This window comes from Bos taurus, chromosome 9, assembly GCF_002263795.3.
Source record: "Bos taurus isolate L1 Dominette 01449 registration number 42190680 breed Hereford chromosome 9, ARS-UCD2.0, whole genome shotgun sequence".
NCBI classification, from domain to species: Eukaryota; Metazoa; Chordata; class Mammalia; order Artiodactyla; family Bovidae; genus Bos; species Bos taurus.
Genome location: NC_037336.1, coordinates 66507137 through 66534601, shown reverse-complemented (window position 1 = coordinate 66534601; position 27465 = coordinate 66507137). Strand labels below are relative to the sequence as shown.

Here is a 27465-nt window from a genome sequence, read left to right as displayed (position 1 = left end):
GCTTAAAATGCATTTTCTTTTCAAGTTTTATGAAAACTTAAAACAGTTTCCATAGATTGATAATCAAACACCAGGAATGACCAAAATAGTAAATTCTAATGAAATAATGAAATATAGGTATAAGTCTGTGTTTTCATAATACAAAGTTATGTAGATAAAGGAATCATTTAATAAGTGTTGTATAGGAACCTGTTTTCAACTGTGTGCTGTATGAGATTTTGTGAACCCTCTCTTGATTCATGTGCATGGTTATTTTTAAAAGTTACTCAGTACATTTAAATACAATTTTTAAACCTGGAAGGCTGTCAGAAAGGAATGCACGAGAAGTTGATGTGATCTTTGCCACTTAACACATGGCTAAATATTTTGTTAGGGGCCCACTTTTGAATGTTGTCTTGGTTAATATTTTTGTGGGCTAGGTTAATGATTACAGTTTGGATTGTAAATGATATTTGTAATTTCTTGCCCCTACCCCACTCCAAACATACAGAGTGAAACACCTTTGATTCCTGATGGCAAAGAGCTAGGACCTTAAAGAGCTGCACACATAAATAATTTATTTCCAATCATTATTTAGTGCCTCAAATATGCCATGCTCTGCGCTGGGGCTAAAGATAAAAGAGTAACAGGATAAGGTCTTTATAGTCTAACAGAGGGAGACAGTAGGGAATGTAAGTGAGAAAAGTGTTATGAACTCTAGAATAGGAATAGATACAGGGGGTTCAGTAAAAGCTTAGTTTTATGGAGAAGTTCTTGTTGTTTATCACTCCGTTGTGCCTAACTCTGTCCCCATGGACTGTAGCCCACCAGGCTCCTCTGTCCATGGAATTCTCCCGGCAAGAATACTGGAATGGATTGCCATTTCTTTTTCCAGGGGATTGTGTCAACCCAGGGGTCGAAGCTGGGGCTTCTACATTGGCTGGTGGATTCTTTACCGCTGAGCTACCAGGAAAGCCTTATGGAGAAGACAGTATGTGAAATGAAAAGACCAGAAAAGTCTGTGTAGAACAAGTGACCAACTGCAATTATATGTACCCAAATGATGTAATCCTTATAAATAGCAATCATATATTGATTCTTTAGGTCTCTGGAACCAAAGTTGTTAAAAAATGAATAGTTCTTAGTTTAGTCCACAAAAATTTATGAAGCATCTATTTGGGTTTTGGTGAGCATTTAATGAAATAACCTGTATACAGTGCTTAGCATGGTGCCTGGCGTATGGTAGATGCTTGTTTTATGTCAGCCATTGTTATTTTGTCTTAAACTGCTTTAACAAATCTCATGGGAGTTAGACCTCAAAATAACTCAAAAAATAAACTTTCTTATTTCCCAGTTAGGTGGAAATCTTGGCTTTCTTGCCTAGCCCTGTGCTCCTAACCAGGAGAAGCTTGCCTACTCAAGCTAGTGTTGATACTGATTTCGTAGAAAGTAATGCTGTCCAACTCTTTTCCTTTAAAGTGGGATAATAAATATTTTCTAATCCCACACTGTGTACACAGTGCTGTGCTGTGTTTTAGAGGTAAGAAACTCGAAACTGAAATTATATTTGTCCTTAAGGAGCTTACATTTTATCATCATAAGAAAGATAAATATTTAAATAACTAGGGATAGAACACACAGTTTAAAAAAAAAAGAGGATTGATTATTACTTAGCTTTGTCTCATTTAAGCTTTAGATTTTCTGAGGGGTAAAAAACCATAAGATTGTAGTTGTTAGAAAAGACCTTTGTTAAAAAGATGTTTTGAGCATTTCCCCCTACTGTTTTCCTTAGTTTTATTTGCAAGCCAGAGCAGGTATTAAAGATGAAGTGTTCTGGTGGGAGCGGTAGCCCGGAGCGCTTGAAGCATTGCTAATTTCAAACCTTGTAATTTAGTTAAATTGAAACATAACTGCATTTAGATGAATGGGCCGCTAGTTTTCCTTCCCAAAGCAAACATGCCAACCTTTCATTACTTCTTGTCCGCGCTATGGCTTCTGTGTAATTCCGATCTGCTCATTTACACATAATTGACATGTTATGGTGGTGCAAATTTTTTTTATTTTGAAAAAAAAAAAGCTTCAAAAAAATTAGGGATGCTTTCTATAGCATACTGCATCAATCATTTTACATTTTGAAGTGAAAATGAGGGAGTGATTCCAGGTAACTTAGTGTTCCTGTGGAAGGTGGTTTGGCTCAAGCGTTTTTAAACCGGGAAATGAATAAGTGACACAGTAGGTCTGATTACAAACACAGTTTATCTTCATTTGGAATCCATGACTTCTATTAAATTTAATTACTTCCCCCGTGGCTTCTATTAAATTTAATTAATTTCCCCTGCAGCTGGCATGGTGGAGGTGCTGCTGCTAAATGAAGGTGATTGCTAATTGAGGGAGTTTTCTGTAAGAGGTTTTTTACCCATTTTCTCTTGTTTATTTGAAAATCTCTTATCCAGCCAGATAACTCAGGACATTATTCAGAAGTTACAGGTTGCAAAGTCATACATGAGTTCATCAGCATTACTTAGATCTGTGGGGCTTTTTTGTTTTGTTTTCTGTTCTGATCCTTCAGTTAACATGTCTTTTTGGTGAGAGGCCAGCCTAGGATTCTAAGTAAGGGAAATGTGCCCAGTCTTAACCTAGACAAGATGGGATCTGTTAGGCCAATCTTCACGTGGAGGTTTCTGGCAACTATTCCAAGGTCAACTGCTGTTCAATTTCGAAACACGGAGGAAGAGAGGCAAAGCATTCTGCATTTGTGGACAGTGTATTACCTGTCTAACAATTATTATTTGGGGAACTCTCTCAAATTAGACAATCTTATTATTAATATGATTTTCTCACTAGGGAGTTGCATGATAATATAAACATCAGTATATATTCCTAAGGCAAAGCCAAAAATTTCAAAACATTTTTTAAAATCAGGATATTAAATGTTATATACCTGTTGTGTTTGGTTTCTACAAGTTGGCCACATGTTAGGGAAAAAAAATGTATAATGTAAATAGATCAATATTCATTTAATGCATTTTTATTCTTAGCCTTTCAGTTTTTATTAGAAAAGAGCTTTTATTTTTGAGCATCAGTGTGTGGCAGAAATTATATATACATTGTATATACATATATATATATATATACACACATAAGTCATATATATGTATATATGTATGTGGTGGTGATGGTTTAGTCACTGTCATGTCCAACTCTTGTGTGTATACATATTTTATATATATAATATATACACATTTACACACACATGTATATATATGGGCTTGCCTGATGGCTCAGCGGTAAAGAATCTGTCTGCAAAGCAGGAGATGCGGGTTCCATTGCTGTGTCAGGAAAATCTCCCAGAGGAGGGCGTGGCCGCCCACTCTAGTATCCTTGTCTGGAGAATCCCACGGACAGGGGAGCCTGGTGGGCTACAGTCCATAGGCTTGCAAAGAGTCAGACATGATTGAAGTGACTAAGCACACACACATACATATATATATATATAAAAATTAGAAGTCCAGCAGAATATTCTTTACACATGTAAAATTGAAGTTCAAGTTCTTGTTTTTTCTGTCAATAATTAAATGCCCATTTAAGTGGTATGTGAAAGTCCTGGCTTTGGAGGAAATTCTGTTCTTCTTTGAGTAGACAATACTTGGGTAATACTCCTTTATCAACAAGCTCTTTTGAAAGCTATTTTCTGAGTTTTTCATTATCTCATTCTCTTTTTATTCTCCTGCTTTCCTGGCTACATCTGCTTAACTCAAACTGGGAAGGCCATTATCTCTTCAAATTTAAATTTTAGTTTAATGTCCTTGGGCATTCATACTGTCCATGTTTAACTCAACTGTGGTGTTTATCCATGACTTAGACTGAGCTTATTAAAATACAAAGTACAAAATATAAATTATCTGTTTTTTTTTTTTTTTAGAATGACCAAAATGTTTTGCTCTGCCACCATTTTAAAGAAATTAATTTATTTGCTTCTTTTTAAAGCTGTTTACTTGTTTTGCTGCACAGGTCTTGGTTGTGGCACTCAGGTTCTTTAGTTATAGTGTGCAAACTCTTAGTTGTGGCACTAATTACCTGATCAGGGATCGAGTCTTAGCCACTGGATCACCAGAGAAGTCCCTCGATTTGTTTCTTATATTTTTCCTTTGTGAGATGTAGCTTTTCTTGCTATGTTATGATGTAATTATAATTCGATTTGCCATCTTTATTTTAAAATTGTAACCGACTTCTGAAGTTTCAAGCTTTAGAATTCTGCTAAAAATATACATTTGTGTACTATTTACCAATACTATCAGAATTTGAATTGCTTTTCCAATAAATCTTGAGTTTTCTTCTCAATTAGTCATTAAGCGCCTGATCATTACTTCTTAGACACTGTGTTAATGTACTGGCTTTACTAATTAGAGCCATGAAAATGCAAAAGTCAATCAATGAATAAATTAGTGCTCTTTGGTAACCCTTTATGTGCCTGTGACTATCTTCGGTTATTCTGTTCTGTACATAGTAAGAGATGGCCCTACCATTTTGGCACAGTTTTTGTTCAAATGCATTTTTTTGCTATGTATGAAGACACAGTTTTATTGCTTGAAATCTCATCATTGCATAGGAGAAATGATATAGGTGGTTGGTAGGGTGCAAGTATCTGGGGTTAGAAACAGCTAGGTGTGTTTTACGGGCACCGTTGGCCCTGTTTCTACAAGGAAGAGACTTACGGGTGGCCATGTGGTTGTGGGCGGGAGGCCAAAGGGCTTGTTACGAAGCTGCGTTTGATAACAAGCACATGTTTATTTACTTGAAATGTTGTTTAATTGAGGTGATTTGGGAGGCCTTAGAAAAGGAGGGAGGGAGGTTGTTAAACTATATTCCTTGCACACTGTGGTCCCACCAATGTTGAAGGAACGAGAGATAAACAACCGAGATAATATAATGGAAGAGAGAGTTAAAAGGAGGGAGGTAGGTTGTTAAACTTTATATTCCTTGCACACTGTGGTCTCACCAATGTTGAAGGAAGAAGAGATAAACAACCGAGATAAAATAATGGAAGAGAGAGTTACAAAAGTCATATAGTACAAAAAGGGGTAGACAGTATACAGAAAAGTGAGGTGACTGTGGCAGTAAGGGTAGAAGGATTTTATCCGGCAGGAAAGAGGATTTAGTGAGGGAAATCCACCTGCTTAATTTATTTATGGTTCCAGAACTAACTTTTGCCTTTTACAAATCTGCATCTCTATTCAGAATTGTAAATAGCATGTTAGTCGCTCAGTTGTGTCGGACTATTTGTGACTCCATGGACTGTAGTTTGCCAGGTTTCTCCGTCTGTGGGATTCTCCAGGCAAGAATACTGGAGTGGTTTGCCATTTCCTTCTCCAAGGGATCTTCCTGACCCAGGGATTGAACCCAAGTCTCCTGCACTGCAGGAGGATTCTTCACCATCTGAGCTACCAGGGAAGCTTGTAAATAGCATAGTAGTATCATCAAGTATTTTGAGGACATGTCTATTAGTATTCATCTTTGTCTTTTTTGCTATTTGTTCAAATAACTTTTTAGGACCTGAGATTTGACTTTTGATTATTCTTTGGTTGATCTGGATATGGAAATCTGAGGAATGAAGGGTTAGTTATGCTTGTTATTTGGATGTGAGTAGCTACTGAGTGTTAGTGGTGGCTGTAGTATCTTTTGAACTGAGTTACTAGATATTCTTTTCTGCTGGTTTGTCTTTAGGATGCTGATGCAGATCATTTGTGCTTTCTTAACCTGTTCTTATTACTGTGATAGTGAATAAAACTAGCTGCCTAGCTTTCATGTGTAACCACCCTATACATGTCTACTTAAATTGCTAATCTGTGATTACCTTTTGGGAGGTCAATATTAGTGAATCTATCTTGTTAACCTTTTCTAGGGAGAAACTGATTATATTATACATTAATTATTTTGTCTTTTTTCATGGAACATAGTTCCGATTCCTAAGCTAACATAGATTAATGCTTTTCTGGGTTGTCTAGAGGAGATAGGTAAGGTCTTAACGTAGGGAGGCCAACAATGGTCTTTGGAAGGACCCTTGAGTGTGAACTCCATTCCTTCCTGGCATGAAAACAAGTTCAGTTCAGTTCACTTCAATCACTCAGTCGTGTCCAACTCTTTGTGACTCCATGAACCCCAGCATGCCAGGCTTCTCTGTCCATCACCAACTCCCGGAGTTTACCCAAACGCATGTCCATTGAGTCAGTGATGTCATCCAACCATCTCATCCTCTGTCTCCCCTTCTCCTCCTGCCCTCAATCTTTCCCAGCATCAGAGTCTTTTCAAATGAGTCAGCTCTTCGCATCAGGTGGCCAAAGTATTGGCGTTTCAGCTTCTGCATCAGTCCTTCCAGTGAACACCTGGGACTGATCTCCTTTAGGATGGACTGGTTGGATGTTCTTGCAGTTCAAGGGACTCTCAAGAGTCTTCTCCAACACCACAGTTCAAAAGCATCAATTCTTCAGTGCTCAGCTTTCTTTATAGTCCAGCTCTCACATCCATACATGACCACTGGAAAAACCATACCTTGACTAGACGGACCTTTGTTGGCAAAGTAATGTCTCTGCTTTTTAATATGCTGTCTAGGTTGGTCATAACTTTCCTTCTAAGGAGTAAGCGTCTTTTAATTTCATGGCTGCAATCACCATCTGCAGTGATTTTGGAGCCCCCAAAAATAAAGTCAGCCACTGTTTCCCCATTTATTTCCCATGAAGTGATGGGACCAGATGCCATGATCTTAGTTTTCTGAATGTTGAGCTTTAAGCCAACTTTTTCACTCTCCTCTTTTACTTTCATCAAGAGGCTTTTTAGTTCCTCTTCACTTTCTGCCTTAAGGGTGGTGTCATCTGCATATCTGAGGATACTGATATTTCTCCCGGCAATCTTGATTCCAGCTTGTGCTTCTTCCTTCCAGCCCAGCATTTCTCATGATGTACTCTGCATGTAAGTTAAATAAGCAGGGTGACAATATACAGCCTTGACGAACTCTTTTTCCTATTTGGAACCAGTCTGTTGTTCCACATCGAGTTCTGTTGCTGCCTGACCTTCATACAGGTTTCTTAAGAGGCAGGTTAGGTGGTCTGGTATTCCCATCTCTTTCAGAATTTTCCACAGTTTATTGTGATCCACACAGTCAAAGGCTTTGACAAGGTCAATAAAGCAGAAATAGATGTTTTTCTGGAACTCTCTTGCTTTTTCGATGATCCAGCGAATGTTGGCAATTTGATCTCTGGTTCCTCTGCCTTTTCTAAAACCAGCTTGAACATCTGGAAGTTCATAGTTCACGTATTGCTGAAGCCTGGCTTGGAGAATTTTGTGCATTACTTTGCTAGCATGTCGGAGAAGGCAATGGCACCCCACTCCAGTACTCTTGCCTGGAAAATTCCATGGATGGAGGAGCCTGGTGGGCTGCAGTCCATGGGGTCACTAAGAGTCGGACACGACTGAGCGACTTCACTTTCACTTTTCACTTTCCTGCATTGGAGAAGGAAATGGCAACCCACTCCAGTGTTTTTGCCTGGAGAATCCCAGGGACAGCGGAGCCTGGTGGGCTGCTGTCTATGGGGTCGCACAGAGTCGGACGCGAATGAAGTGGCTTAGCAGTTGCTAGCATGTGAGATGAGTGCAATTGTGTGGAAGTTTGAGCATTCTTTGGCATTGCCTTTATTTGGGATTGGAATGAAAACTGACCTTTTCCAGTCTTGTTGCCACTGCTGAGTTTTCCAGATTTGCTGGCATATTGAGTGCAGCACTTTCACAGCATCATCTTTCAGGATTTGAAATAGCTCAACTGGAATTCCATCACCTCCACTAGCTTTGTTCGTAGTGCTGCTTTCTAAGGCCCACTTGACTTCACATTCCAGGATGTCTGGCTCTAGGTGAGTGATCACACTGTTGTAATAATCTGGGTCATGAAGATCTTTTATGTACAGTTCTTTTGTGTATTCTTGCCATCTCTTCTTAATGTCTTCTGCTTCTGTTAGGTCCATACCATTTCTGTCCTTTATTGAGCCCATCTCTGCATGAAATGTTCCCTTGGTACCTCTAATTTTCTTTAAGAGATCTCTAGTCTTTCCCATTCTGTTGTTTTCCTCTCTTTCTTTGCATTGATCGCTAAGGAAGGCTTTCTTATCTCTCCTTGCTATTCTTTGGAACTCTGCATTCAAATAAGTATATCTTTCCTTTTCTCCTTTGCTTTTCACTTCTCTTCTTTTCACAGCTATTTGCAAGGCTTCCTCAGATAGCCTTTTGCTTTTTTGCATTTCTTTACCATGGGGATGGTTTTGGTCCTTGTCTCTTGTACTACATCACAAACCTCATTCCATAGTTCATCAGGCACTCTGTCTATCAGATCTAGTCCCTTAAATCTATTTCTCACTTCCACTGTATAGTCATAAGGGATTTGATTTAGGTCATACCTGAATGGTATAGTGGTTTTCTCCACTTTCTTCAATTTCAGTCTGAATTGGGCAATAAGGAGTTCATGATCTGAGCCACAGTCAGCTCCCGGTCTTGTTTTTGCTGACTGTGTAGAGCTTCTCCATCTTTGGATGCAATGAATATAATCAGTCTGATTTCGGTGTTGACCATCTGGTGATATCCATGTGTAGAGTCTTCTTCTCTTGTGTTGTTGGAAGAGGGTGTTTGTGATGACCAGTGCATTCTCTTGGAAAACCTCTATCAGCCTTTGCCCTGCTTCATTCTGTACTCCAAGGCCAAATTTGCCTGTTACTCTAGGTGTTTCTTGGTTTTCTACTTTTGCATTCCAGTCCCCTATAATGAAAAGGACATCTTTTTTTGGTGTTGGTTCTAAAAGGTCTTGTAGTTTTTCATAGAACCATTAGCTTCTTCAGCGTTACTGGTCGGGGCATAGACTTGGATGAACAGTATGGAACAGTATGAACAATACGAAAATAAGTACTTTTTATCAGTTGAGTTAATTTTCTAATCTTTGGTTTTCTTATTCATGAAAGAGCACTTCAGAACATCGAGGACAGCCTGACTTAGCTCTTTGTTGATACTTCTGCCCAGTGACATGTTCTCCCTGCACTGCTGAAGTTTATTTCATTCTTTCATGTCTTCTGAAATGCACCACTTAAGGACTAATGTGGGTGATTCTCTCCTTTAAAAAACATCAAATGCTTTCAGGGGTTTAAGTGGCTACCCAAAATTCCTATTGTAAGTAGGATGTGAATAAACTCTTTATTGAAAAAGAAATACAAATTTTAAATAAATGAAAAGATGCCCAGTTACCCTTATAATAAAGAAATGCAAATTAAAAGTATAGAGAGATGCTACTTTTTTCACCCATCAGATTGGCAGATGTCCTTTGCTTTGTTAGCAAAAGTTTTGGAAGCAGACGTTTCCTTACATGTGGTTGTTTGGTTTGCGAGTTGGAACATACACCATGGAGGATAATTTTGCTATGCCCATCAAATACAGATGTGTCGTGTGTGTGCTTTCAGTCGCCCAGGCCTGTCCAACTCTTTGTGACCCTGTGGACTATAGCCTGCCAGGCTCCTCTGTCTATGGAATTTTCCAGGCAAAAATATTGAAGTGAGTTGCCGTTTCCTACTCATGAGGATCTTCCTGACCCAGAGACTGAACCTGAGTCTCTTGTGTCTCTTGCATTGGCGGGTGGATTCTTTACCACTGTGCCATCTGGGAAGCCCCTGATACAGATGGGTATATCCAACAACAGCTCCCCTGAGAATTTATTAAAATTATGTATGTACAAGGTGTTCATTGCAGTATGTTTTAATAATGAAAGACTGAAAAGCAGCTAAATGTCTAACAATAGTGAGCTGCTTGATTCAATTATAGTCCATTCATACAGTGGGAATATTTCCCAATTGTTAAAAAAATGAAATAATGAGGCAGTCCATTATATACTAATATGGAAAGGTGTTCAAGACATTTTATTAAAGATAATTTTTTTTAAAAGGTGCCTCACACCATGTATAGTTTGTTGGCTTTTCTATTAGACAGAAAACAAAGTGTATTCCCATTTGCTTTCATACACACATACATACATATAAAAATTGTTTTTTTAGGAAGAATCCATAAGTAAATGATTGCAGTTACCTGTGAAAGAGGAAATTTTCACTATATTCAAAATTTAAAGATAATTTTGGAACATGCATATGTATCCTCTATTTTATTGTTTTTTGTTCAGTTGCTAAGTCATGTCCAACTGTTTGCAACCCCATGGACTGCAGAATGCCAGGCTTCCCTGACTTCCATTGTCTTCTGGAATTTGTTCAAGTTCATGTCCACTGAGTGGGTGATGCTGTCTAACCATCTCATCCTCTGCTGCCCTTTTCTCCTTTTTGCCGTCAATCTTTCCCAGCATCAGAATCTTTTCCAATGAGGCGGATCTTCACATCAGGTGGCCGAAGTATTGGTAGTGTCCTCTGTTTTAAGTGAATATCTTGAGAGTCCCTTGGACTGCAAGGAGATCAAACCAATCCTAAAGGATATCAACCCTGAATATTCATTGGAAGGACTGATGCTGAAGCTCCAATACTTTGGGATGAGTTAATTCTATTACAGTGTTTCCTTCTTAACACTTAGGTGAAATGAGTTGCCCTAAGGTGAGGGAGAAGTTTTGAATCAGAAGGAAGAAGGAATATGGCAGTTGCCTACCATTCAGTCCTCAGAGAAGCAGGACATTACCCATTCCCTACAGTGGGGATGTCTTGGAGCCCTTGGGATATCTGAAAATTAGGTAGTAGGAGCTTTGCAAGGAAATGGAGGTAAAAGGATGCCAAAGGCTAGTTTAAATTACTTTGAAAATTTGCCTACAGCCTAGTAACTCCAAGCAAAGCAAAAGATAGAATGGGGACATTTTTCTTATTCTTTCTTCTGCTTCTCATGTGAATCAGAATTTAAATCAGATTCAGAACCACAGTTTAAAGCAAAGCTTTGAATTAGCACATGGTTGAGGTGTATTACAGGCCAAATATATTTAATTATCTACTCTGGGAACCTTAATGTTTAGAGTCTGGTTGCAATGGGTTTTTACTTTCAACAGACTAATACTCAAACATTTGTAAGACTAATTAGGAACAGCATGTAATCATTTGCACGCTCCTAGACCCTGTCATTCAGTGTGTACTTTACTCTTTGCTGTTTGGCTTTTTTTTTTCATACTTTCTCTTTACCCTAAAGCATAGATTTTTTAAAAATGCTGAAATTATACTAGAAATCAAAAGATGTTAAAGGAGAATCTATTATTGTAAACCTATTATAATTCTTTCAAGGTTGAATTAGCCCTACGTACTAAGGCTGATGGTTTTAAATTATATCACTGTGAACAGTTTTTCATTTTTCTTAATTTTTTATTAAAAAATATACTACTTGCCATGGGTAGAATTTATCATGGCTCTGGGAATTCACTGGTTAATCAGAGTTTTGGTGCTGTTTAATTTGTAGTTTTATAGAAAAAGATGTTTATCTACTTTGTTCCTTCATAACCGCCTCCCCATGCCCTTTGGCAATTTAATTGTAAAATATTGTGAAGTAGGAGGATAGTGGAAAGATACATAATTGCTCAACTGTTGTTTCTCTCTTAGTCAATTTATGTTTAGTAAAGAACTTTACCACCATTTACTGGAGTCTTGATCTCTTAGGAAATATTTCTTATTTTTAAAATAAGAATTAAAATTAAAAATAATTCCTTGATTGATGCTAAGAATTTTGTAAGCAAATCTCAGTGTGCCCCATGTAGTATAAACATGTCATTGTGATGCTGAAAGCTCAGCTTCTCTGTACACTGGTGCTGAATCAAAACTTGGAAACAGGGTTTTGGATGAGGTAGAAAAGGATATTTTTATTGCTTTGTCAGGCAAAGGGGGACACAGTGGACTGATGCCCTTGAAACCAAGTGTCTCAACTTGGGGAAGATAGTGACAAGTTTTATAGTAAAAGAGGGCATGATCAGCTCACGGACATTCTTCTGATGGATTGGTGGTGAGGTAAGTAGGAGTCAGCACTATCAACCTTCAGGTTTAACTAGTCTGGGATCTGCTAGCTTGTGGGCAGCATTCCATAACTTCTTCCACCTGGAGGGGCTCACAATATCTGCAGAACAAATCAAAGATACTGTTGTGTTCATCCATTGATGCCCCAAGGCTGCTGTTGACTGTTTCTTCCTGGTCTCACATCCTATCCCTTTCGTAATTAACACTTGCTTGAATCTGCCCATTGGAATTTAGGGAAGGTCATTGAGGTGAATGAAGGAAGTTTCTTATAAGTAAAGAAATGCAGGGCACAGGAAGGCCATGTGCACAGGAGCCCCACAGGGCTCTGCATGGCATCAGTTGTATACTGGAAAGAACTTAAGATTTGGAGATCTGATTGGAATACTGACCCATAGCTTCCTAATTATACAGCCATATTTAAGTTATTTTTCTTTTGAGGTGTTTATTGTATACCCAGCATAAAGTAGAAGCTCTGTAAATGCTAGCCATTATTTAATTATAAAAATAATTTAATCAACCAGCTGCTTGATCACTAAGAGCTTGAGATGGTACTTGTATTTGGTAATTTGCTCACATTTCAGTTTTAGAGCCGTAAGTTGCAGGAAAGAGAGCAGGGTGGGAGAGGATATTCATATCCCACGTATCAGGTAAGTCTCTGGGATGGCCACCAAGAGTGGGTTCTTGGTTTTTTGCGGGAAAAAATTCAAGAGCAAGCCACAGTAAAGTGAAAGTTTTATTCAGAGAGATACACACTCCGTAGACAGAGTGTGGGCCATCTTGGAAGGCAAGAGGCAGCAGGATATGGGGTTGTCAGTAAATTTTATAAGGGTGACTAATTTCAACAATACATAGAAGAACTATACAAGAAAGATCTTCATGACCCAGATAACCATGATGCTGTAATCACTCACCTAGAGCCAGATATCCTGGAATACGAAGTCAAGTGGGCCTTAGGAAGCATCACTACGAACAAAGCTAATGGAGGTGATGAAATTCCAGTTGAGCTATTTCAAATCCTAAAAGATGATACTGTTAAAGTGCTGCACTCAATATGCCAGCACATTTAGACTCAGCAGTGGTCACAGGACTGGAAAAGGTCAGTTTCATTCCAATCCCAAAGAAAGGCAATGCCAAAGAATACTCGAACTACCGCACAATTGCACTCATCTCACACACAAGCAAAATAATGCTCAAAATTCTCCAAGCCAGCCTTCAACAGTACATGAACCATGAACTTCCAGATGTTCAAGCTGGATTTAGAAAAGGCAGAGGAACCAGAGATCAAATTGCCAACATCTATTGGTTCATGGAAAAAGCAAGAGAGTTCCAGAAAAACATCTATTTCTGCTTTATTGACTATGCCAAAGTCACTGACAATGTGGATCACCACAAGCTGTGAAAAATTCTTCAAGAGATGGGAATACCAGACCACCTGACCTGCCTCTTGAGAAATCTATATGCAGGTCAGGAAGCAACAGTTAGAACTGGACATGGAACAACAGACTGGTTCCAAATTGGGAAAGCAGTACATCAAGGCTGTATATTGTCACCCTGCTTGTTTAACTTATATGCAGAGTACATCATGAGAAATATTGGGCTGGATGAAACACAAGCTGGAATCAAGATTGCCGGGAGAAATATCAATAACCTCAGATATGCGATGACACCACCCTTATGGCAGAAAGGGAAGAACTAAAGAGCTTCTTGATGAAAGTGAAAGAGGAGAGTGAAAAAATTGGCTTAAAGCTCAACATTCAGAAAACGAAGATCATGGCACCTGGTCCCATCACTTCATGGCAAATAGATGGGGAAACAACGGAAGCAGTGAGAGACTTTATTTTTTTGGGCTTCCAAATCACTGCAGATGGTGACTGCAGCCATGAAATTAAAAGATGCTTGCTCCTTGGAAAAAAAGTTATGACCAACCTAGACAGCATATTAAAAATCAGAGACATTACTTGGCCAACAAAGGTCCGTCTAGTCAAAGCTATGGTTTTTCAAGTAGTCATTTGTGGATGCGAGAGATGGACTAAAGAAAGCTGAGTGCTGAGGAATTGATGCTTTTGAACTGTGGTGTTGGAGAAGACTCTTGAGAGTCTCTTGGACTGCAATGAGATAGAACCAGTCCATCCTGAAGGAAATCAGTCGTGAATATTCATTGGAAGGACTGATGCAGAAGCTGAAACTCCAATACTTTGGCCACCTGATTGGAAGAACTAACTTATTTGAAAAGACCCTGTTGCTGGGAAAGATTGAAGGCAGGAAGGGAAGGGGACAACAGAGGATGAGATGTTTGGATGGCACCACCAACTTGATGGACATGAGTATGAGAAAGCTCCAGAGTTGGTGATGGATAGGGAAGCCTGGCATTCTGCAGTCCATGGGGTTGCAAAGAGTCGGACATTACTGAGAGACTGAACTTAAGTGAATTTCCTAGGGTAATGAGTGGGAAAGGTATTCCAGCTATTTTGGGGAAGGGGTTGACATTTTCAGGAATTTGGCCACTGTCCACTTTTTGACCTTTATGGTCGGCTTTGGAGATGTAACGGGGCCTGTAGGGGTGTCATTTAGCTCTCTGATGTGTAGCAGTGAGCTTTTACTTGGTCTCAAGGTCTAGTGGAAGTCCCCTCCTCTGCTATTTTGAACCTGTTTGGTTTAATCAGTTTATGTCATGTCTTCGGGCTATGTCATTCTTTTAAAGGTTTTGCCCTGCTCCCTTCCTGTTTCAATATGTCCTTTTTCTTCAGACTTTTCTCAGGCTAATTTGGTACCTGGGGCAGCCTTCATTCACTGTTTATATATCTTTGTAAATTGATAATGCATTGCATCTGAGGTGGGGCAACAGCTCTCTGACTTGATCCCCAAATCAAAGGAGGTAAGATAAAAGGCAGATGGAGAGAGCTAGTAGTAGTTAGCTGGATAGAGGCAGAGAGACAAATGCTGACTGGTTCTGTGTTCTCTGTTCCTGCCCGTGGCAGGCAGCCAGCTGTTTCCTTAATTCCAACTTCTCTGTGCCCTGGCAGTGATACAGCACATTCTTCTTAGAGAAATCCCTTCTGGCAATGGCATTTCAAAGAAGAAACTTAAGAGGAGAAGAATCATTTTGATTTAGACTGTTAATGTGTGTGTAAGAGTAGGTAGTGAAGAGCCAGGGATTGGCAGCCAGTTAAAAATGGCATGCTAAATCTTCGTTTATTCTTTCACTCCTATGCAGAGGTTGGAGTGTCAGTGGGGGTCACCCAGAGACAAGCCTGTCTTTCAAGTCCCGTGAGGTGACATGGTTTATACAGTAAATCAGCCCCAACATATTATTAATACATTCCTTTGAACCCCGCACTTCTAGGAATAGCGACACCTCCTGGCCAATGGTGGGATTTTTTTTTTTTTACGTTCCACTCATTGGCTCTCCTTTGGGCGCTCGTTCTACAAGGATGCAGCACCACTCAATTGGGAAGAGCACTGCCTGTACTGTTGCTTTGGGTGGACCTTCGTTATTTCCCCACCTGCCTCTCATTTAATTTTACCTCATTCAGTTTCTTTCTAGCAAGGGTTTCTCTATCTCCATTCTTTTCTCACCACTTTTTGGCCAACTAAATTTTAGGAAAATCATTCACAAAAGCAACATAGCGTACCAGTTAAGGCTGTGGAGTGCCATGCTTGGATTTTTGATTCCTGTTCCTATCTGGTGGTCTTGGACAAGTTAGCTGGTACTCTGTGCCCTTGCTTTCTATAAAATGGGGAAAAATAATACCTATCTTACAGGCTTGTTTTGAGGCTAAAAAAAAATGATGTATGTGAAGTTCTCAGCATATCCTTTTATGCAAAAACATTATTGATTGTTTGCTTTTATTATTTAGCTGCCACTGTGCCCTTTCATTTATGTACCGTAAATAATTTCAGTTGATAAAATTAGTGTCAGTATATTGTCTTTTTTTTTTTTTTTTCTGGCAAGCCAATTAGTTGGCTTCTCTTCTTAAACTACATTCAGTCCTAATGCCAAAATATTTTATTTCTGGTTCGGCTTATGTGAGAGCTCAATCGGATGACTGGAAACGCAGGTTGTTTTCCCTAGTTTCTCAGTACTGACTCTTCTGGCAATACTTGGTCCAGCTTCACAAAATGGCCAAGCGATATTCCAATATGAAAGGGGTTTACTACTTCTCAAAAAATCATGATTGCTCTCCTGCCCTTGGTCCATCAGCTCTTTGTGATTTGTACCTTGAGAATAATCTCTAATGATTGTTTGGGTCAGCATCTCTCTTTCAAGTAACAGACAAGGAAGTGCTTTAAAATCACCTCCTAGCAAGAGAGAAAACTATCATTTTCCTTTACTTTCATCAGCTGACCCAGGCTGTTCTGTATGATTCTTGGTCTTTGCCCAGCTTCTTCCTGGGTGCTGTAATAAAATCAGACCTAAACCGCTGGCTAGTTATATTGAGATCATTCCCACACCAGGAAAATTGTTAATTATTATTATTGATGATAGATGTACATTCTACCTTCAGTTGGTTTTTAGTCCCGTTGATTTTTAAGAGAAGCTATTTAAACATTTTGTGGGACTCAAAATATTAGACCCCTGTCATGATGGCTATTGCAGGCTCAATTTTTGGAAGGTTTAAACTTTGGAATTGTTTTAAACAACTGAGGAACCTATTTGACAGAATTTCAGCCATAGGCATTTAAAAAATTATAAAAAAGACACATGAGGTTTACACATGAGGAATATTTAAATTCCTTTCTTGAAGTGAAGTAATTCTGTTTATTCAGGTTTTTTGTTTTGGAATGAGCTTGCATAAGAGGGGGCTTTTGTGGTGGCTCAGATGGTGAAGAATCTGCCTGGAATATGGGAGCCCTGGGTCCGATCCCTGAGTTGGGACGATCTCTTGGAGGAGGACATGGCAACCCACTCCAGTATTCTTGCCTGGACCATCTCCTTGGACAGAGGAGCCTGGCAGGCTATAGTCTATGGGTCGCAGAGTCACACGACTGAGTGCCTATGCACGGAATGGCACAGCATAAGAGGAATTCTGGTACGTTGATTTTTTAAAAAAATAAACTAGATAACATTTCCTGAGTTTTTGAAGTGTCAATCATACTGCATGTGCACAATCTCACTTAACACAATGCTTTCATATATATATATACACACACACACATATGTATATGTGTGTATATTTATACCTGTTAAGTTCTATACCTGATTCATATAGCAAGTAAATAAATTGAGATTTCAGCAAGTGAAGCGGTTTGCTCAGGGTCACATAGCTATTAGTGGTAAATCTACCCTACTCTTGCTTACAAATTTGTTCTACTATATTATACGTCTGTCCAGGTTCAGAAGTATCTCCTTACACACTAGTATGAGTAGTTTTGAACCAAGTAAAACACCCTTCTTAACGTGTATGCTTTCTTGTCTATCCTGGCTGCTTTACTCAGGAGAAAAAGCCACATCTTGTAATTGTGCTCAGAGACTGGGTTTTAGTACATCTACCTGCCTTCTCAGAGATGTTGTGAACTGTCCCAGAGACAAAACAGTATTGTCGCTTCAATTCATCTGGGTTGTTTTGTAGGCTAGTTTGTCATCCTCCTGAAGGAGTGATTTTACTTGTGTGATTCCTAGACTGTTGTTTAACTGGATTAAAAAGTACACATGTCAGGCACTACTGGCTAATGATGGTTGGGATCACATTCTCCAGGACCGTCTGGGAGATCTCTTCCTTGGGACCTGGGTGGCTCTGTACAGAACTCAAAAGAAAGCTGTCCTTCTGTCTTCTCTGTTATGACTTTCTGAATTGTGTTCCTGTGACATTATCTGCTCTGCTCTAGTGCCTTCCTCCTATCTGTTCAAAAGAGGGTGGAAGTTTCTTTACAAATGTCTTAAAAAAAAAAAAAAAGGAAAGGTTAGAAAATGCTATAGAAATTGAATAATTAAAGAATGAAAGATAAAATAGTTAAAATAGTAAACTCAGAATAAATAAAACTATAAAATCAGTTAAATGAATACATTTATTAAGGAAAGAAAATTTAAAGTAACAAGACAAATGCTAAGTAAAAATATAAAAGTTAAGTTGAGTAAAGCACATTGCTTTAAATATGTGTGTGTGTGTGTGTGTGTGTATTTTTGGACACAACATACCTGTATGCTAGAATTAACATCGGTTGAGACTAATCTCGTGTTTCATGCTTTTGGTTACATGACTTAACCAAGCCCTTTGAGAGAATATTAGACTTTGGAAATCTTGATGACCACCTTAAATAGCTTCATCTTGGGAGGGAAATAGGGACGTAAGAATGTTTTTGTATGGTTCAGATGAGAGCTAATAATCTTGTGGTTTGTAATGGATCTAAATGGTTCTACAGTTTTTCTCTAGTCACTATTTTCAAAAAAATTTATTTATTTTTTAACTGAAGGATAATTGCTCTACAAAATTTTGTTGTTTTCTGTCAAACATCAACATGAATCAGCTGTAGGTTCCCTCCCTCAAAATGGTCCTACAGTTTTATATAGACCATGTTAAATTATGGCTTTTTGCTATATAACTATAGTTCTACAATAATAATAACTAGCATTAGTTTAGCCCTTTGTCTCTGAGAACTGCTCTCAATTACCTTATTGTATTTGCAAATGTATTTTGATTTTACATATTACAGTTGTTCAGTTGCTCAGGCATGTCTGACTCTTTGCGACTCCATGGACTGCAGCACTCCAGTCTTCCCTGTCCTTCACCATCTCCTGGTTGTTACAGTAGTAATATCCTGTATATCCCGGATATTACAGTAGTAATTCCTAAAAGGTTGAGTTTATGTCAGCAGCCTTTTTTTCCCTGTAAGACTGAATCCTATTTAAGATATACCAGGGTATGCATACAATAATGTTATCACAATTTACCTGCTTTGTAAATGAGGAAGCAGTGTTTCTCGTCCTTCCTTGTATCGAAGGTAAGAAAATGCATAGTACATTTTCCTACTATTTCTACAAAGATTGGTGGTATAAAACAGTAATTTTTTTCTTGAAAATGCCAGGCTACCATGGGTATCCTGTCCTTGCTTGTGCTCAGTTGCTTCAGTCGTGTCTGACTCTTTGCAACCCCAAGGACAGTAACCCAACAGGCTCCTCTAACCCAGGCAAGAATACTGGAGTGGGTTGCCCTGCCCTCCTCTAGGGATTGAACCTGTGTCTCCTGTGGCTCCTGCATTGCAGACGGATTCTTTAGTGTTGAGCCTCCTTGGAAGCCCCTACCCTGTCCTTAGGCCAAGTCTTATTCATTTGAGTATGTCCCTTGGCTTTACAAGGAAGCAGTTTTACTGTTGAGTATCTGTGATTTAAAAGGAGAGCTCATGTTAAGTTTTACTGTGCACTTAAATGAGGTTTTATAAGAGATACTAGCTTCATTAAAAAAGAAAGAAAGAAAAACAAGCAATTACGTCCCGTAGGATGCTAGACTATTAGATGGTTTAACAAGAGCATGTCTTGAACTTTTCCAGTTCACAGTGAGGATTGCGTTTTAGTTGATACGTTCTTGACGTTATTTGTAGCATCTGATAAATTTGAAAGCATATTTAAAAAATGATTTTATTCTGATATCATCAGACCTGACCACTAGTTGAGCAGAGAGATTAGGATCTTAGTTATTTATTAAATGAAACATTTTTCAGACTGCTTATAAGACTGCTCATAAGATACCGATAGTTTGTAGTTTTTTCAAAATGTGTTTAAGATATAATAGACATTTGTGTTTTAAGACAACACAAACATATTTAAATAAACATACTTATTTAACACAACACAGCATATTTATTTAAAATTTATAAAGAACCTCTCTAAAGAGCATCTCTAACATAATACAAAATTTGAATATTTGCATAATAGTGAATAATATTTTTTAAAATTACCATGTTGATTAATATTTATTTTTGTCTGGGAGTGTGTGATAGACATTGGAGAGGGAGTGCCCAGTATGTACTTGCTCTTTCTGGAAGATGCCATGTATGTTCGTATATCCAGACCTCTGCTTAAGCATCCTTGGTGCCAGTCCAGGGCCTGGTACACTCTAGGCTGTTTAATCAATATTTACTGAATTAATATCTGCTTTTTCCCACTGTGGCCTTTCTTGTCTTTTTCCCATGGCAAATTTCTGCGTATATTTCAAGGTCAAATCTAAAAGTCGCCTCTTTGTGGTTTCCCATCCTTTTTTCAACAGAATTAATTCTGTGCCTGTTTTGTTACACTCTCATAATAGTATCTAATACGCTACATTGGCTATTGTGTTCTTTCTGTCTTTTTTACTGTCATTAAAAGCGTGTAACATGTTTTAGTTAGCATTACATCACAAGGTTTTAAAATACTCCTTGATAAAATAGGCACTCAATACATGCTTGTTGATTATAATAAAATATAACAGGGTTTGAAGGAGGGTGATTTGGGAAGGAACTCACATGCATTGATTGCCTAGTGTATGGTAAGCTCTTCATTAGTTACTTGAAAATTCAATGCCCTGTAATAGTTCAGATAATCTTGGAAGAGAGGAGGTGCTGTCTTTATTTTCCATCTTTTACCTTCAGTGAGGGAACTGCATGGCTGAGAAGTACAGAACAGTCTTAGACTTTCTCTTCTTTCATCTCATATCAAAGCTGTATTAAACTGTCTCCTGAGATTTTTTTTTTTGCAGGTTTTTTTTTTTCCCTTCTTAAGTCATTGCTAAGCTTGAATGGTAGAGTCTACTATTTTCAAATCTAAGTTTCTTCACTTAAGTTGCTCATATTATAAAAACATACCCAATTTCATACTCATTTATCATGGAGACTCCATTCTTCCGACAAGTAACATTTTCATCATTACAATCAGATGCAAAATCTCTTACAAACTACTGTGATTTGAATTCTGATCCTTTATGACTAAAATCGGAGAAGGCAATGGCACCCCACTCCAGTACTCTTGCCTGGAAAATCCCATGGATGGAGAAATCTGGTGGGCTGCAGTCCATGGGGTCGCTAAGAGTCAGACACGACTGAGCGACTTCACTTTCACTTTTCACTTTAATGCATTGGAGAAGGAAATGGCAACCCACTCCAGTGTTCTTGCCTGGAGAAGCCCAGGGACGGCAGAGCCTGGTGGGCTGCCGTCTCTGGGGTTGCGCAGAGTCAGACACGACTGAAGTGACTTAGCAGCAGTAGCATGACTAAAATACCTTGGGAGTGAATTAAAAAATGAAAACAACACCCATAATTTAAAATGAAATGTATATAGCATTGAAAGTTATGTAGACATATCTCATGATAGTGGATATTCTCACTTGTATTCGATCTCTATTACTTTAAGTCTTTCAAAATAATTCATTCATAATAATACACAATGCATTGTGTAGAGTAAATTTATATTCTCAATCACTAAGGCAAACCTCTGGAAGAGCCTATGCTATATATAAACATTTACATATATGCACTTATATTGACTTATTTACAGTGATGCCTATTTCTTTAAAACACTCTTCTGCCCCTGTTTCTCACCACTAGATTGCATTGAAATGCATTGTAAGGAGTATATTCTATAGCTGAATTGGATGGAGATTTGCTTTTATTTACCAAGCATTAGTTTGATATCACTTTGGAAGTGGTACGGTTACCTTTCTTTCATTATAGTCTAACCCTTGCTGTTAAAAAGGGAAGTTTAATGCCCTATTTCCGTATTACTACTTTTTAATTAATAGGACATTATCAGGGAATATGAATATTTTTATCAGGAACCCTAGGAAGTTTTGAAGAAAGTGAAAGTTGCTCAATTGTGTACAACTCTTTGCTACCCCATGGACTGTAGCCTGCCAGGCTCCTCTGTCCATGAAGTTCTCCAGGCCAGAATACTCGAGTGGGTAGCTGTTCCCTTCTCCAAGGGATCTTCCCAACCCCAGTATTGAACCCAGGTCTCCCACATTGCAGGTGGATTCTTTACCATCTGAGCCACCAGGTAAGCCCAAGAATACTGGAGTGGGTAGCCTATCCCTTCTCCAGGGGATCTTCCCGATCTAGGAATCAAACTGGGGTCTCCGGCATTACAGGTAGATTCTTTACCAGGTGAACTACATTGGTAATTGGCTCAGGTGCTTGGAATAAAATAGTAGTCTATTTGAAGCCATAGGTTTGATACCTCGTGGACCACCTGGTGGTTCCCAAAAGGTTGCTTCTACCTCAGGCATTTTGAACTTGATATTTGCATTTGCTCTACCTGGAGTGACTCTTTGCTGCAGGTCTTCACACTGGAATCCTTCATCCGGTCATTCCAGTTCCTCTGATGGGAGCATGCATACCCACTGTTCTGCCTTACATTCTCAAATTTATCTGCCATTGCTTGTAGAGTGTAGATTCTGAATATTTCATTGTGTTGTTGCATTCCAAATGCTCAAAACAGTGCCTGGCATTTAATAAATATTTACAGAACAAGCTGGAAGTTTGTATAGATAATTGGGCCCACGATCTTTCTAGTAGTCTACTAATGATCTGCATCTTTTGAGTGCTAGAATGGCTTCCCCTTAGCTTAGGGGTATGATGCTCAGTGATAGGGTAGTCCTGCTGTAGAATTCCGAGCAGCTTCAGTGGATGAATAGACTCAGTATGAGCCCTGAGCAAGGGAATCCTTAGAAAGAAGATTCATCAGTTCACATTGTCTACAGATTCTTACATGATTTCTTATATCACTGTATATGGATAGGACAGTGCTAAGTGATTGTCTCTTGTCTTGCTAGCTGATAGTGGTGGTTGGTACTGTAAGTGGGGAGGTTGGTGAAGGGAGAGGTTAAGGAGAAAGGACTAATTCTGGTGTGACAGTCATCTAGGATGGAGAAGACAATGGCACCCCACTCCAGTATTCTTGCCTGGAAAATCTCATTGGCGGAGGAGCCTGGTGGGCTGCAGTCCATGGGATCACTAAAAGTCGGACACAACTGAGCGACTTCCCTTTCACTTTTCACTTTCATGCATTGGAGAAGGAAATGGCAACCCACTCCAGTGTTCTTGCCTGGAGAATCCCAGGGACAGGGGAACCTGTTGGGCTGCCGTCTATGGGGTCGCACAGAGTCGGACACGACTGAAGTGATTTAGCAGCAGCAGCAGTCATCTAGGAACTGACAGAAGTTTTAAAATTTTACTTTGAGGAACACAGAGGTAATTAATAAATTGATTAAATCAATTTAAGTAATCTCTAAGTAAATTAATTACATCATGAAAGTTTTGAAAAGCGTCTTAGTATTTTTACACTGTCTTCTTCCTGGCGAACACATTTCACTTGTCTAGGGTTGAGTACAGCGATTATTTTCCAGGATATTGATGTACCTTCCCACTGTCAGTAATGGCAGGAAGTGTGCTGGCTGAGAGGAGTGGCTCTGCGACCATGAATGTAATTGCAGAGCATTTCTTGTGTGCTTTATAGAAAGCGGTTGGGAGAGGATGGTGGCTAAGAGTTTGGGTTCTAGAGTCAGATTACCTGGATTAAAGTCCTGGAACTGTCCTTAGTATCCAAGCTGTTTAAACTTGATTGAATTATGTAAAACCTTCCTAGATTTTGTTATTTGTGAAGATAATGATAATGTTTTCTTCATAGAGCTGTGACAAGGATTAAATGAGACAATGCATGTGAAACACATAAGCATTCTCTGGCACATTGTGAGTGGCAGTAACTGTTATTATTAATACAATCACTGCTAGTTCTATATCTTTAACGTGTGCCTGTTCAGTACTGATGCACATTACAACACATTATCAGTTCAGTGCAGTTGCTCAGTCATGTCCAACTCTTTGTGACCCCATGGACCATAGCATGCCAGGCTTCCCTGTCCATCATCAACTCCCAGAGCTTGCTCAAACTCATGTGCATTGAGTTGGTGATGCCATCCAACCATCTCATCCTCTGTCATCCCCTTCTTCTCCTGCCTTCAATCTTTCCCAGCATCAGGGTCTTTTCCAATGAGTCAGTTCTTCGCATCAGGCAGCCAAAGGATTGGAGCTTCAGTTTCAGCATAGTCCTTCCAAGGGCCTCCCTGGTAACTCAGTCTGTAAAGAATCTACCTGCAGTGCAGGAGACCCAGGTTCGATTCCTGGGTTGGGAAGATCCCCGGAGAAGGAAATGGCAGCCCACTCCAGTATTCTTGCCTGGAGAATCCCATGGACAGAAGATCCTGGCAGGCTATAGTCCATGGGGTCACAAGAGTTGGACACAACTTAATGACTAAATCACTACCAGTGAATATTCAGGACTGATTTCCTTTAGGATTGAATACATCATGGGAAAATGCAGTAGAGGATGGTCATAGTCCTTCAATTTATTTATGTTTTATGTTTTGAAAAGAGAACTTGTGCTTCAACAGTTACAATGCTCGCTAAGTGGAAGACACCCTATGGAAGGTTGAAATTAATGAATACCTAAAAATCTCAAAGCTCTGAAGTCTTCAGAGTGTTTTCAGTTTATTCAAAAAAAGAAAAAAAAATTTCCTTGACAGTTCTAATTTGAAATAGGAACACTGTGTATTTAATTTCAGGTAAATCAAGAAAAAATGGCTTTAGAAGGTTATCTTATGCAGGAACAAAAATTTTCCTTTGTTTTCACCTCCTTCCCCCGTGGGGGAAGGCCTTTTTAGTTACAGATGACAAGATGTAGTGACAAAATGTTCAGTAAAACTTTAAAACTATAGCTCTTTCTTTTGAAAGTGTTAGATTTCATTCCTATATAATTTTAAAGAAAAAGTGAGTATTGAACGTGCTGACTCTATTCATTTTCTCAAAGCAGAAAGCACTTGTAGGAGCATGGTGTGTGATAGGGGTCATAGGGAGTTATAAGAAGTTATAAGGATTAGGCTACATTTGAATTTTTCACTTAAGAAATAATTAAAACCCACTGTTGGGTGCTGAAAAGAATAAGAAGGTGAATAAGGCCCAGATGCTGTTTTGGGATGTTTTGGGATGTATTTCTTCCAGGTAGAGACCTCAAGAAGAGCTTTAAAATAAGCTGGTTTTTGAACTGGATTTGGAACTGATAAATACCGGTATACATTGGAAGCCATGAAGGGGAAAAGCATCCTTGATAAAGGGCCTGGAATGTGCAAGGACTAGACTGAAATCAGAGGATTATATATGGGAAATAGTGCGTTATGGTTTATTTCTCCAAGAATACTAATCAGAAGAGATAACATGCACAAAGAGGTTTCTATGGTGAAATTGTTATTGAACTGATTTCATGTACCCAATGCACAGTGAAATCAAATAAAGCAAAATGTCAGAGTGTGGAGCACAGAAAAGTTTATTGTGGGGCCAAGCAAGGAGAACAAGTGACTCATGTTCAAAAGTTCTGAACTTCCCGAATTTTTCCCAAACTTTTTTTTTCTGAGAAGAAAAATTTTTATAGGCAAAATTTGAGGTGAAGGCTGTAGGGTGTGTAGCTTTCTTCTGGTTGGTTGGTGGTGAGGTAGCAGGGGATGCTCCTGGATCTTGCCCTCAACCTGAAGTTGCCATCATCTGAAGACCCTGATGCTGGGAAAGACTGAGGGCAAGAAGGGAAGGGGGCAACAGAGGATGAGATGATTAGATGCCGTTATCAACTCAGTAGACACATGTGTGTCAGTCGCTCAGTCACGTCCGACCCTTTGAGACCTCATGGACTGTAGCCCTCCAGGCTCCTCTGTCCATGGAATTTCCTGGCAAGAAAACCAGAGTGGGTTGCCATTTCCTTCTTCAGGGGACCTTCCTGACCCAAGAATCGAAGCCTGGTCTCCCGCATTGCAGATTCTTTACCATTTGAGCCACAGTGGACATGAGTTTGAGGAAACTCTGGGAGATAGTGAAGGACAGGGAAGCCTGGTGTGCTGTAATTCATGGGGTCAGATACAAGTTAGCAACTGAACTACAATGAACAACCTGGGTGGGAGCTTTTAGTTCTGCAGAAGAGCTAAAAAATATTGCATTTATATTACTTCAGGGTGAATCAGGACCCTGCCCCAAGGCTGCACTAGTGTTTCTTAGTTCAGTCAGTTCGGTTCAATCACTCAGTCCTGTCTGACTCTTTGCGACCCCATAGACTGCAGCATGCCAGGCGTCCTGTCCATCACTAACTCCTGGAGCTTGCTCAAACCCATGTCCATCAAGTTGGTGATGCCATCCAACCATCTCATCCTCTGTCATCCCCTTCTTCTCCTGCCTTCAGTCTTTCCCAGCATCACGGTCTTTTCCAATGAGCCAGTTCTTTGCATCAGGTAGCCAAAGAATTGGAGCTTCAGCTTCAGCATCAGTTCTTCCAATGCATATTCAGGACTGATTTCTTTTAGGATTGACTGGTTTGATCTCCTTACTGTCCAAGGGACTCTCAAGAGTCTTCTCCAACACCACAGTCAAAAGCATCAATTCTTTGGTGCTCAGCTTTCTTTATAGTCTAACTCTTACATCCATACTTGACTACTGGAAAAACCATAGCTTTTACTAGATAGGTCTTTGTTGGCAAAACAATGTCTCTGCTTTTTAATATGCTGTCTAGGTTGGTCATGGCTCAGACAGTAAAGCGTCTGCCTACAATGTGGGAGACCTGGGTTTGATCCCTGGGTCCGGAAGATCCTCTGGAGAAGGAAATGACAACCCATTCTCGTACTCTTGCCTGGAAAATCCCATGGACGGAGGAGCCTGGTAGGCTATAGTCCATGGGGTCGCAAAGAGTCGGACACGACTGAGCGACTAAACTTTCAACTTTACTTTCTAGGTTGGTCATAGCTTTTCTTCCAAGGAGCAAGTGTCTTTTAATTTTCATGGCTTCAGTCACTATCTGCAATGATATTAGAGCCCCCCAAAATAAAGTCTCTCCCTGTTTCCATTGTTTCCCCATCTATTTGCTATGAAGTGATGGGACCAGATGCCATGATCTTGATTTTTTGAATGTTGAGTTTTAAGTGAACCTTTTCACTCTCCTCTTTCACTTTCATTAAAGGGTTCTTTAGTTCCTTTTTGCTTTCTGCCATAAGGGTGGTGTCAGCTGCATATCTGAGGTTGTTGATATTTCCCCTGGCAATCCCCTGATTCCAGCTTGTGCTTCATTCTGCCTGGCATTAAGCATGATGTACTCTGCATATAAGTTACATAAGCAAGGTGACAATATACAGCCTATTGTACTCCTTTCCCAATTTGAAACTAGTCCATTTTTCATGTCTAGTTCTAACTGATACTTCTTGACCTGCGTGCAGATTTCTCAGGAGGCAGGTCAGGTGATCTGGTATTCCTGTCTCTTTAAGAATTTTCCACAGTTTGTTATGATCCACACAGTCAAAGGCTTTGGCGTAGTCAATAAAGCAGAAATAGATGTTTTTCTGGAACGCTCTTGCTTTTTCGATGATCTAGTGGATGTTGGCAATTTGATCTCTGGTTCCTCTGCCTTTTCTAAACCCAGCTTGAACATCTGGGATTTCATGGTTCATGTACTGTTGAAGGCTGGCTTGGAGAATTTTGAACATTACTTTGC

General features: G+C 39.4%; 1 protein-coding gene across 7 annotated transcripts in view; it reads left to right on the top strand.

Annotated features, from left to right (window-relative positions):
- Positions 1 to 27465, top strand: part of PTPRK (protein tyrosine phosphatase receptor type K) — a 612930-nt gene that overhangs the window by 85067 nt on the left and 500398 nt on the right. The gene's annotated exons all lie outside the window — the stretch shown is intronic.